This window comes from Macrobrachium nipponense, chromosome 1 (assembly GCF_015104395.2).
Source record: "Macrobrachium nipponense isolate FS-2020 chromosome 1, ASM1510439v2, whole genome shotgun sequence".
NCBI classification, from domain to species: Eukaryota; Metazoa; Arthropoda; class Malacostraca; order Decapoda; family Palaemonidae; genus Macrobrachium; species Macrobrachium nipponense.
Window position 1 is genome coordinate 187,179,100 of NC_087200.1, and position 14,131 is coordinate 187,193,230.

At 39.0% G+C, this 14,131-nt stretch overlaps 1 long non-coding RNA gene across 1 annotated transcript in view; it reads left to right on the forward strand.

Annotated features, from left to right (window-relative positions):
• The window catches only part of LOC135220320 (uncharacterized), a 256,221-nt gene extending 242,591 nt beyond the window's left edge, over positions 1–13,630 (forward strand). The window contains exons 2-3 of the long non-coding RNA XR_010315657.1: positions 12,604–12,759; positions 13,560–13,630. This is a non-coding gene — a long non-coding RNA (uncharacterized LOC135220320). The remainder of the gene's footprint in view (positions 1–12,603; positions 12,760–13,559) is intronic.
• The last annotated feature ends 501 nt before the right edge of the window (positions 13,631–14,131 follow it).

Consider the following 14,131-nt stretch of genomic DNA (forward strand, 5'->3'; position numbering starts at 1 on the left):
TTTAGAAACGCACGAAATAGATTGGTAATTTGTTTCTCTCTCTCTCTCTCTCTCTCTCTCTCTCTCTCTCTCTCTCTCTCTCTCTCTCTCTCTCTCCTACAGATAAGTGAGCAGCACAGGATGTCTCCTCGGATGGACTAACAAGTCTTCGAGACATCTTAATCCTAGTAACTCCTCGTAACTTGTAACTCTCTCTCACTCAGATAAAGACTCTGGTTTAACCCCAAGAGTAACTCTCTCTCTCTCTCTCTCTCTCTCTCCTACAGATAAGTGAGCACACATGTCTCCTAGGATGGACTAACAAGTCTTTGAGACATCCTAATCCTTGTACCTCATCGTAACTTATAACTCTCTCTCAGATAAAGACTCTGGTTTAACCCCATGAGAAACTCTCTCTCTCTCTCTCTCTCTCTCTCTCTCTCTCTCTCTCTCTCTCTCTCTCAATATCTGTACATGGTATATGCTATCCTCGTCGCGTTAAACACTAGTTGGCATCTGCTTATGAATATTCATATGTTTGGAATGCGTCCTTTCGCATATGCAACGCGTTGATCGCTCTCTGGTGATCCGTCCACGTATACCGTTGTTCATGATGAATTGCTGCTGGATAGCTGAGATAATGCAGAAATACGAACATAAAATGAGTAAATTAACCTATAGTCTAAAAACAATAAGTTCATTTGAACGATAACAGGTGTAGTACAAACACATAAATGAATGTATATATATATATATTATATATATATATATATACTATATATATATATATATATATATATATATAGAGAGATAGAGAGAGAGAGAGAGAGACGAGAGAGAGAGAGAGAGAGAGAGAGAGAGATAGGAAGTATGCTGTATACTAATTAATTCGTTGATACGAAAATTGCACAAGGATTTTTATTCGCCTGCGAATTTTATGAGAAATTAGGGGAGAGGGGCGGGGGGAATTTATGTTCAGAATTTTTCGCTAAGCTTAGAATATATATTTTTACTGTTTTCTTCTTCCCCTCCCTCCCTCCCTCCCTCCTCCCTCCCTCCCTCCCTCCCTGCCGTTTCATATCGCACAATTGCAAATTTGCATTTTTGTGTTTTTCATTAGCCTTTTTTTGAGGGTTGCTCATTTTTTTTGTAGTTTTCCGGATTGCTCTAACGTTTACTCATTCATACTCTTCTCCTGTTGTTAGGGATCGGTTTTGGGAAGTGTTGTTGTTGTTGTTGAGTTTCATACGTTCAAAGGAACAGTTTCTCTTACCTTTGTCTCTCAGGAACTTGTAGTTGCTTCTCCTCTGTCTGTGAGATCCCTCCCGTAAATAAAAAGAGAGAGAGAGAGAGAGAGAGAGAGAGAGAGAGAGAGAGATGAAAGCAGATTTGCCAGAAATTCATCGGCTCTTTCAACAGGGCATTTTCCCCCCCATCTAGAACCAAAAACGCCTCCTCTCCTTTTTCTTTTCATTTTTCATGGATGTTTTCAAACTCTGAATATTTTTTTCGGGTGATGATAACGTTAATGATCATTCGTATTAGGGCTTCTCATCAGGAATGCAAATTGTTCAAAGTGATTTTGAAAAATATCCTACAAACCGCCGCCCTTCGTAATAGAGACGGGTGCTGTCGTGTTGCGGGCGCTTTGGTCGCAAGCCACGCCCCGACACCCGTTCCCGCCTCTCGGCCTTCGCGCGGCAGGGCGTAAGGGCCGATTTCTCCTCCGCCCGGAGAGGCGCCTTTGATGTCCCTGTGGCTTCGAGCACGGCTGATTGCGGTCGGTGGCTCTATTCTGAGCTCATCTTTTGGACGTAGCTCCAGGGGTAGAGATTAATCAGTTTGGCATATTGGTACCCTACCCCACAGTTCCTCTTTTCACACCAAATTCCAGTCGTGCCGTCCATCCCCGTGTCCTCTCTGTCTGTCTGTCTGTCTGTCAGGCGCAATCATACTTCATTTGAACTGGTATTTTAGTGCAGGCTATGCGCAAGAAGCCTTCGAGTTCAGGTACGTTCTACAGCAATGAGAGTAAGTACGTAGGTATACTCTATGAGAATCTTTGAAATTGATCTTATATTAGCCACTGGTAGTCTCCTCCTCCTCCTCCTCCTCCTCCTCCTCCTCCTCCAAGCCTCGTTCTTATTGTTATCTCTCTATTTGTTCAACCTCGGGTCTGAGAACTCCGAGCTGCTGCTTTTACGGTATCTTTGATTTAGGGTGGAAGAAGAACGTGAGTCATGGCTCCCCTCCCCCCCAACCCCCTGCCCCCTTCCAGTGCCACCATTCCTCGTCAGTGCCCCCTCCCCCTTCCCCCTTCCATTCTCTTCAGAAAGAGAGGATATTAAAAAGTCAGCGTTTTATCCCCCGAAGTGAAATTTCTGAGTGTATGAGAGAAAAGTTTGACGAAGAAGCCGGAACTAGCAAACATAGTCGAGGGGTGGGTCCACTCTCTCTCCCCCCCCCGCCCCCCCTCCCCCCCTGCCACCCATCCCCCATCAACGCCCCTCTCCCCTCCCCTCCCCCCCGAGAAAACACCTCGACAGCCGAGGTGGACATTATTCGTTCAACTTTTCGTTCAACAGAGATTGATATCAGAGCGGCGTTAATCAGCCGAGCACAAAGGGCATCAGAGGCGATCCAAACGGCGTTCCTTTCACATCTCGGCTCCCTATTTGGCAATGCAAGAGAGAGAGAGAGAGAGGGAGACAGAGAGAGAGAGAGAGAGAAAAGGCGTCTCCTCCCTCCAATCCGGGCGGAGCGCAGGTGAACGAAGCGTCGTGAAACCCGTCGTACTTGAAAGGGAAGCGCCGCTGTGCCTTTAGGCGAAATATTAGCACATGTTGTTGTAGTGGCTGCAAGACTGATTTGTGGAGAATTTGAGAGAAAATTAGGTTTGCAACTGGTGATGGGAGACCGAGCGAGCGAGAGAGAGAGAGAGAGAGGGAGAGAGAGAGAGAGAGAAAGTGAGCTGGAAGGAAAGAGGCTGCGTTTGTGGTTGTTCGTCTGATTCTTTTTATCACACTGAAGCGGGAGCCTCCTGCAGTGATGATGTGTTGTTCAGTGTGGAATGAGGTGCCGCAGGGCGAGCGTCCGTTGTCTTTTGGGGGTTTATGTTGTTCTTTGGGAAAATATTTTGTAGCTCCCTATGCGCTTTTCCTTTTATTTATTTAATTTCATTACGGTGTTTTTCAAATCCCAACGGATTAGATAATTAACCGTGGGTTAAATAATCCGTAGAGTTTGTTATGTGTATCTGTACTGGTGATCTATTGTTTTGCTAATATATAGTATTAGATGGCGAGATAAAGTGAGGGAAGAAGATTTGGAGAGAAGGTTGTTTGGTGGAGGATGATGCCTTCTATTGGGGAAGGTGCATCAGGCAACCGACCCCTTATTGTAGGGATAACGTTGGGAAAGAAGAAGCAGTAGAGCAATGATCTCCTCAGTTAAAGATGCAATTGCAAGTTAGTATTTTTAGAAATCTCCCACGTAAGTTATTGCTCTGGAACTTAATAGGATTTTACGGTAATCTTTAGGTCCAGGAGACATCTTCTGTTTCGAATTAGCAAGTATAGATGTTTCTCTGATGAATATTACTTGCTGAGAGAGAGAGAGAGAGAGAGAGAGAGAGAGAGAGAGAGAGAGAGAGAGAGAGAGAGAGAGAGATAATATTTGGGATTATATTTAAATTCCAAGGAAACTGAAATAATTGGAAAATTTTCACAGATGCTTTTGTCAGATTTGACAGAGCCTTCTGTATACAACCAAGGTCAGTTGGTATTGGGTAACCAACTAAAACCACACGGAGATCGTATGTAGAAAGTTTCCACTAAACACACACAGAGAGAGAGAGAGAGAGAGAGAGAGAGAGAGAGAGAGAGAGAGAGAGAGACATACTATTCGTATGTTTTGTACGAATTATGTTTTTTATCTCAAATTTTGTATAAAAGGAATATATCGTATTGGTAAACTTCTCACACGCAGCTTTTTAAGTTACACAACCGTTCTCAGTTCATGGACAATGTTCATTGATGATTAGCCTCGGTCGTATTTACTGAGCGTGCTAATATTTTTTCTTCTTCTTGTTAGGCGAGGTTTAAAGAAACCAGGTACAATGGAAAAGAAGATCACAAAGGAACCAATGAAACGACCTTTAAAGACTGGGAAATATTCAATGTTAGGATGTGTTGTGAACTATCCCTTTTTTTATATTTGAGTTTCTTGCTGACTTACGTTTGGCCCATTAGTAACTTATCATTTTCTGTCATCAGTTGTCTTCCATGTAATGGATGATTCCAGTTTATTCTCGGACACATGCAAGTTTTCAAGTTTTGCTAAAATTGTGGAGCAACTTATTAAATATTTTTGGTGTCTTGTCCCTATATATGTTCTTTTAACATCTTTGCCACATCTTGGTATGTACAATCCTGCTCCTGCGTCTAATCAAGCTTCATGTGGTATGTGATTCAAGTTAGCGTGAAGTTTTAGGTGTCATGATCCTTATTGCGATGTAAATCGTAACATGTTTATTTTTAATTCCTTCTCAAATAGATTGACAGTGAAACTTAATATGAACAGGTATGACCATACGGCATGGAAGTTTATTTAATAATAGTAATAGTGTCTGATCCATCGTATATAGGAATATTTTTTTCAAATTATTGGTTATCTCACTACCTTGAGATTCTCTTGCTCATTATTATGTGGATGGTGACGGGAGTTACCTCTTCTGCAGTGTTGGCAAATGAAGTAGTTTAACCATAGTGGCGTCTTATGTTTATAGAAGGAGCTGGATTTCTTCTCTACAGAGGTGCACTTAAGTAAGTGGAAGCTGTCTTCATCAGAGCGTTTATGATTCTAATTTGTTTTATAAGGTAAATTTCAATTATTGTTCTCATTTTATAACTTTCCGGCAGTTTGTTGATGTAACACAGGTGATTTGCTACTAAATCAGTCAAGCCGTCTAGATTGCCGTTTGATCTGATTTCTGTCCTGTTTAATTTGTCTTCAATTAATTTATTCGTATGGCCATCCAAGTTGGTATCGGTGTTTGTATCTAACCTGGAAGAACTGTGCAACGTCAGCAGACTAATTACACTTGCATGGTCTTTCATAATCCATGACAATGCGTCTTTGTATATATGTTATGTAATGAAGGCCTCGGAGTTATAACTTTGGTTATATACTCTTGAGCAATGTTTTGCCGTAGGATTGTAGTTTACAATAGCTGGAACCGTTTTAGGCCTATCAGTGAGAGAATGCCTTGTTGAAATCACAAGGGTTTCTGGATTCTGTGCTGGAGCTGCGTGACTGGCGAGGGCGTTCTTTGCAAAGAAAATATATAATATACTCTCTCTATCTAGTATCTAGTGAAGTCTTCCCCACTGATGAATTTAGATTCCATATTCAACAACTACCATGTCTTTTGTGTTATCCTTGGAGATTTGAAATAATAGAAACCCTCTTTGCGGGTGATATCGTTACCAATTACAAGGGAAATTGCCTTTGTTCCGTCAAAGAAAGTGAAAATATGGGAATCCTAAATAAGGGGAAATCTACTGGTTGTCATGCTCAGGTGGGCACATTGTCAGCAATTGACATATCTATATGCAGCGATGACTGCCTTATTGACTTCAGTTGGAGTTAGCAGTGACTATTTTCCAGTAGTAATGTATGCATCTTCAATTCTGCCATCTTCAAGGTTACCTAAATGGAACAGTGGTAAAACTGAATGGGCAACATTCAGGAACACCAGCTCAATAGATGACTTGGCTGATGACTTTCCTTGAGTAGATAATGCTCTTAACTTTTTTTATACAATATATTCACTGCTGGTCTTCAATCACCATAATAATGCAGACGAAAATGTAAGTATTACCTTGTTGAATTTCCAAAGGGACAAGCTCGTCCTCATAGAAATAAAAAAGGCATGGAAGGAATCTTGGGCAATTCTCGTGTCGTCATTTGATTAAAAAACAGGTCTGACTTTAAACTTACTAACTTACAAACTTACAGCTCGTTCGGGTTGCCCCAGGTCCTTCAGCGTGAGGCACCTTTAATGTCTATCAGAGAATAGCTAATGCTTCTTCCGGTATATTTTGCTTCTTCCGTTCTTGTATGGTCTGGGATGCAGCTAAGATATTTGTCGAGCTTATTCTTAAACACATCTACGCTCACTCCTGATATGTTCCTCAGATAAGCTGGTAACGCATTGGATAGACGCTGCATTATCGATGCTGGTGCGTAGTGGATTAATGTCCTGTGTGCTTTCCTTAGTTTTCTTGGTATAGTTTTGGGCACTATTAATCTACCTCTGCTTGCTCTTTCTGATATTTTTAGCTCCATCATGTTTTCGGTAATTCCATCTATCTGTTTCCATGTCTGTATTATCATGTAGTTTGGAAGAGAGAAAAATAGCTGACAAATTTACTCCTTGTCAACCTTAGGTCGTGAAGTATTGGCAAATGAGGTTGTCAATCATTTTTCTAATTTTGCAAAGAGAACTGATGACAGGCTCTATTCAGCTCAAAGAAGGCCAATGGAACAGATAAAGATTGATTTTCATACATAAAGGAATGTACAATACAATGTACTTTTTGCTATGAGGGAATTAGAATCAAGTCTTAAGTAAGGGCTGTGAATCAGCTCCTGGAATGGATGATATAACATACTCTGTGAATTAACATACAGCAATTAATAACAGATTCTTCATTTTAAGCCTTAATAACAAAATTTTTATAGAACTTATCTTCCTAAGTTATGAGTGATGTTAGAATTTCTCCTGTTTGGGAAACCAGGACTATACATGCTTTTTGGACAGAGAATTAATGCCCCATTGCACTTACACTATGTCTGTATAAGATTATGGAAAAAATAGTGAATACACGTTTGATGCGGTACTTGGAACGCGGTAAATATTTATTACCTGATATTTATTACCTGATAAGTGTTTTTTTATAAGTATGTACTTGATAACTGGTGTGTTGTATTGGACAGAATCTTCAGTATATGAAGCTTTTACCAACAAACAGCATCATGTCACTGTTTTCCTTGATCTTGAGAAGGCCTATGATACAGCAGGGGATATGGAATTCTGAGAGTTTTTAATGAATATAACCTGAGAAGCATTTTGTCGCTTTTTATCAAGACTTTTATGAAAATAGGCCTTTTCAGGTAAACGTTGACCAAGCAGGAGTGCCACAAGGTAGTGTTCAAAACTTAATCTCATTCGGCTTAGCAATGAGTTGAGTATTGAAAGTAATTCTATGATAATACTCTATTTGTTGAAGATATATCGACATCTTTTGCACCAACAAGGATGGCAGTGGCTGAACGCAGCCGTAAGTTCTGCATTGATAATATAGTAAAGAATGGTTTTAGGGTTTTTATCCAGTAAAACAGTAACCATGCGCCTTTTTTTTGTATAGGAGATTCCATCCTGATCCAGATTTGTTGACATATGGGCAGAAAATTCCATGCGTTGCTGAAATAAAGTTTCTTGTGTTGATTTATTATTGCAAGTTGACTTGGATTTCACTTCTGAAATATATTAGGGCAAATGCTTGAAAGCAGTGAATGTCTTGAAAGTTGTGTCCCAAAATAAGTTGGGTGTAAACCGAACTCAGATGCTGAGACTACACAAAGCTTTAGCGTTTTCAGAATTAACTTCTGGGTCGGAAGTTGCACGTCATCATAGAGAAATAAGATTGGGTACTGGATCATTTAAGTCATCTCCCACAGAGAGCATGCTTGTAGATGCTGGTGAGATGCGTCTAGATCTACATTACCAACATCTGCTGTTTCGGAGCTGATGCAGATTTCAGAGGCTTGCTAAGACCCTTAACAAGCATTTGTATCAGAGATGAAAGGCATTGGTAATTTTATGAAAACAGTGAGATAGAAAATGAAAGAAGCATGGCGAAAAGGGAGAGTGGTTTTAGACAAGAAAATGCTGTTAAGGCTCAAAATGAAGATTTATAAGACAGTTATCAGGCCCATACTATTATATTTGGGCAGAGGAAAGAGGATGGGTTGATGGAAGGAACCGAGATGAGGATGGTGAGTTGGACTGCTGGAATATCAGTACTGGAAAGGAGGGAGAGTCAAGATATAAGAGTGTGTGGTATATGCAATGTGACTAAGAAAGCTAGGAAAGTTCGTCTGAGAAACTATGAACACGTCATAAGAAGAGAGGAGGTGGAACCAATCAAGAGAGCTAAGAAGAACCTGCCAGTGATGGGAGTGAGTGTGGGGCATCAGCGGATCAGATAGATGGATATGGTGAGGATTCGATAACAGTCTAGATTTCGTGGTGGGCGAGTTCGAAGTCGAATGTTTATCGCTGTTTTTATTCAAAGAACCCAATACGAATCCTACAATGAAGCTGTGAAGCTGAAGCCAGAATTACCCCCAGAACCCTTTGGCATCAGCTTTGAACCCTTCAAATCACTGTTGAAACATTCATTCATTGTGGATGGAATCTTTTTCTATAACTTAACAACAAATGCTCATATAAGTGCACGTGTTTTAAGTTATATTGTAGGAAAAGATTCCATCTACAATGAATGTTTCAACAATGATTTGAAGGGTTCAAAGCTGATGCCAAAGGCACATGATTAAAGACAGCGATGACCATTCGACTACGAACTCGCCCACCACGAAGTATAGACTGTTATCGAATCATGGCTGGGCAAATGCTCTTATAAATTATAAGAGCATTTGTAGTGAATTCAATGTTAAAAGATGTTTATAGCATCATGTTTGCGAAAATGAAAAAAATATTGCAGACTTAAAGTCGATTGTTTATTGCAATATCGCAGCAACGTTGCATATAAGATCCAGAGTATGGATTACTATTAATTTTATGTGCGATAAAAAATTTAAAGAGTTAAATGTCAGAATAATTACCTTGAGTATTCTACTAAAACTGGAAAAAAGAGTAAAAAGTGACATAGTCATTGGTCCCATAGTAATGTACTGAAATAATTTAGTATTGTTTCTAGAAATCTCGTAACTTCTGCATTACCAAAGAACATAACATAGTTTTAACCATAGGCCTGTGTACTCTTGACCCCATTCTGCAAAGGATGTTCAAAAGTGTGAAAGAGAAACTGAAGACTCCCATTGCTCTTTGGGAAAGTCCTTTGCCTCTCCTTGGGTTATCCTGGCCAGAACCTGCCTCAAATGTAATGACAGCGCCTCAGTGGCGTGGTCGGTATGGTGTTGGCTACCATCTCGGTAGCCGCGAGTTCGATTCTCGGGCATTCCACTGAGGGGGTGAAAGATGTGTATTTCTGGTGATAGAAGTTCACTCTCGACGTGGTTCGGAAGTCACGTAAAGCCGTTAGTCCCTTTGCTGAATAACCACTGGTTCCATGCAACGTAAAAACACCATACAAACAAACAATCAAATGTAATGACCTTTGTAGGGAGTAAAATAGCTTTAGACTCCAGTATTGTTGTCAGTACAACCATGTCTTCGTTGTAATCTTTTTCCATCGTATGCCATTTTCTTGAAAAGGATTTCGAGTTGACGAGAAAGATCTTGCAACTTTTTACTGAACTTTTTATCATGTTCATCTTATACAATATATATATATATATATATATATATATATATATATATATATATATATGTCATACTGAATTCACTATACCTTATTTAGAAATAATTCATGCCCTAAAAGTATTTATAATTGGCATATGCTTCTATATACGGCGCAGGAACTCTCATCAATTGTAACTTCCCCTTGGGTAGGTATTCCCATTTTGTAGTGAATATGATATTAAACGATATTCGTAACTCAGTAGAGTTTTTTATATATGGGTCTATATATATATATATATATATATATATATATATATATATATATATATATATATATATTTGTCCCTTTGATCTGAAATTTTAACTTCCATTTCTTTTTCGACGTTCGTAAACAAAAGAAGAAAAGGTGAAATTACCCGGCGAGGAAGAACAACAGCCAAGACCTCAGTCAAGAGACATCAGGAGGAATTGCAGATCCTTCTCGTCCCCCCCCTCCCCCCTCCCCCTCCTGCCCCCTCCCCTAACCCTCCCCCTCCCCCCTCCCCCCCCTCCCCCTCTCCCCTCACACCCCTCTTAACAAAACTTCGAAGTCTGAGCCTGTATCTCTCGCTTTTTCTCATGCGATCCCCCGAGGGAGCAAGAATTATAAACGACAGACCCTTCAACGCCAATACCACAAACAAAAGACAATCGGGACCCGACAATGGAAAAGAATCGGATGGGGGGGGGGGGTGGGGGGGGGGGGGTGGGGGGGGGGGGGCGAAATGGCGCTGGCAGCGGTGCTGCTCTTCTGAGCTGTCGTCTGTCTTCGCGTTCAAGTTCCGACACTCAATCCCCGCATATTGGCATTTTCACCAGACGCGCCGAGCTTTCAATCTCACTAATGCTCTCTATTCAGCTGATAGAAAAGGGAGGGAGGGGGGGAACGGATCGGGGGGTGGGGGATGTTTGGGGGGGAATGGCAGGCAGCGCGGGCATACATAACACGAACGCCTAGACAGACGGACCACCAGAATATTGGGAGGGAGAATGTGTTGAGGAAGATGCTGCAGACGCGATAAGGAGGAGGAGATGAATCATCAGCAAAGAAGCAGAAGTGAGAAAAGCAAGAAAAGCAGGACATAACGGAAAAACACAACGATCATGAAGCGGTGACGCCAATTGAACTTGAAAACGATACTCAATAAATTAGCAGGGAAAGTCATGGATAACATACGTAATTATTCCTAGTCTGTGAATCCAATTCAGGATTTATAATGGCTGGCTGGCACTCATCAACTTTCATTTCTCTTTACGTAATTTTATGTTTTGTGTGTGTTGTTTTTTCCAGTTTCCAGGACGTGCTTTTCAGAATTATATTGACAAATTTTCTCATTTAAGGAATGCAGTGAGATCTATCACCAAGACAATGACCCACAAGATCATGTCCTTTTGAACATTTGATTCTGTGTTCCTGTTTCCATAACGCGAAGTAATGACTCATCCACCTTTGACATTTTTAATCTGATGGGTAGATCTCCAATAGTTATGCTGTCAAGCAAAGTTTTGGAAAAGGTTAATAGGTGGTGGTGTTGTTCCTGCCGAACCTGAGTTGAGCAGCTACTTAAAGTTTATGCCTGTGAGGAGTCGTAAATAAAGGTCTTTGCTGAACTATTTTTTTTTCTCTTTCTCTCTCCAAAGATCTGTGAGGGTAACTGCTTCAATATTCCCATCTAGAGAAAGTTTGAAGTGAATCAGCAAAAGTACCCTCTGTAGCATTAACTAAAATATTCGTATCACAGCGTTTGATATTTTGAAGCAGGATGTTTGTTGCCAGTTTTCTTTGGGAAACATCCAGAGGTTCTTTTGAAGTTAGGTAATTCTTCCTTGTTTGAACTAATATGCCACATGAAATGGGAGCATTTCTTGTGGTAACTGAATCAGACACATCTATTAGTTTTGGGATAAATCTATATTTTTTGTTACATACAGAAATCATTGATTTTAGCTTTAAAATTCTGCCTTTTCTCCTTGAACTTGACTTGCATTGCATAAGTTTTACGTAAAATCTAGTATTTGGAAAAAATCGAAAACTAGTGTAATTTGTTCCAATTTGAGTTTAATCATGTGGAAAATACATGTAATCGTCCTGCAAGAATTAGTGTCTATCGGAAACGCATTTCAAGACGTTCACTTTTTTTCCCCAGCTCCAACAATATGGGGAGAAACAGTTTACTTAATATTTGTCTAATACACACACACACACACACACACACACACACACATATATATATATATATATATAGATAGATATATATAAATATGTATATATATATATATATATATATATATATATATATATATATATATATATATATAGATATCTATATATATATATATATAATATATATATACTAATATATATATATATATATATATATAGATATATATATTATATATATATATTATATATATATATATATATATATATATAATATTATATATATATAGGTAACAGGATACGTCTCAAGTATAAAAGCCCCATTAAAACATTGGTTTAAAACAAGGGACTGCATTTTGGTGGACTCACTTCCACCCTTATCAAGCAGACATGGTAATTAATGCAAAAAGTTGCGGTCACTCGTTTGCTGCTACAAAAGTAGTTATTCGACTTTGCAGTAAAGCATGAAAAGATGCGGTTTAAACTCCACCGATCTACCAGCGAAAGAATGTGTAGTCATTCAAGATGTATGCGAATGGCATTTTCTAGTTTATGCACAGACCTAAAATTGACTCAGTCTCCCTCCTCGAAAGCTCTATCAGTAACAAAGTGCAACTGAATCATCCAAATTTGCTTTTAAGGAAGGGACTAATGAGGTCATTCAGCGCTGTGTGATAAATGAAAGCGATTAAAAAAAAAAACATTTATACTGGAACACACACATTAAATACTTTTACTTAGCGTTCATACGTATAGTAAAATTTTTTATATATAAATAAAGCTATAAAACAGAAAATTTGTATTTTTGAAAAATTTTTTAACTTGAAACATTGCAATGGTCGCCTAAACTTTCACAATGATTCTTGCTTTGCAGGTGATGCCTATTGCTCGCACGATGATGAAAGTCACAATTCAGAAGCATGTCCATCACTGTCAGGCCAGCATGACAGTGGGTACATACAGGCCGATTACTTTTCTCCAATAAAAATTTCTAAGTGAAGAATGTGTGGCCTATTCTAAGGCGGGAAAGGTGAGTTTCATAGCCTGTGTCGATCCTTGATGAAGGATAAGGCTGGATATTTGCTCGAATCTTTTTGTATTATTTACCAGTGAGGGAGAGGCCCCTCTTTCGCCATACTCAGTATGAGACACTTTCCTTATAGATGATCACATTTTCTCCAGATATCGCTTTTGCTTCTTGAACATCAGCCTCATTTCCATGTGAGTTGGTACCCATCAAAACTGAATTACCTTGGACTTAGAGGCTAGGCAATATAACAGATTTTGTATTTTTGTTAAAACAGGACTACTAATATTCATGTGCTCTATTGCAGATAAACAACTAGTAGAATCTGAATATCTAGTAAAATTACTGCTTATTCAATACAATTCTTCTAAAGCTTTTTCTAAGCCGTCATTATTATGCAGTGCAAATGGATGCATTGTCCAACATTCTCCTGAAACGTATTACATATTTGTTCACAGTGGCTCAGTCTACACCATTTGTAGACTTGGAAGCGCCAGTGAATATTTTATGGATATTTTATGTATCTGATTATGATATGCAAATCTGGCTTTTATTTCCTCATCAGAAAGATCCATCTTGTTTGAAGATTTGGAACATACTTTAGGTCCTGGAGTTATCCATGGGGAAAAATAACATTATTAATGATTTAAACCCTCTTTTAAAATTCTAATATGCAGGGATTTATGTAAATAAGTCTTATTATATTTATGTGTTACACTGAGTTAGAATTCCGAATGATGGTTTCTTTCGATACCACTCTTCAACCAAGTAATGTACTTCAAAACCAACTCTTGTCTCCTCAGATCTAACTGGAACTCATTAAGTGTTACCATAGATGCTCTGAACTGGGGATGTCCTAAATGCACCGGAACAGGTATGTAGGCCTGTATTTTGAAGTATATCCAATTCATTTAATTGAGTTTTACATGCCGAGGAATATATTTGGCAACCATAATTCAGCTTTGACCTACATATAGTCATAGAGCTGTTAGCAAAGACTTTCTGTATTCCAATGATAGTTGGAAACCACTTTCAAAATATTTAGTGATTTTTTTTACTTTAATTTTAAGAGGTCATGTACATACGATGAGCACTTTACTAGCTCTTGAATGACCTCTGCTGTGCTGTTTATAGCAACGGCAGAACATGTAACACTCAATACATTTCCTTGAGGAACTCCATCCTCTTGAATGTATGATCTATAAATTCTGTTACTCACGTTTACCTTAAATGTGCCTTTCTGTTAAGTTTGTTATAAATCTTATCATGTTACCTCTAATCCTCATGTTTATCAATCATAAGCTTTCTGTACGTCAAATTAAACCTTGCAGAATTTGATTTGATAACAATAGTAAAGGGTCGAGTGTAGACTTAA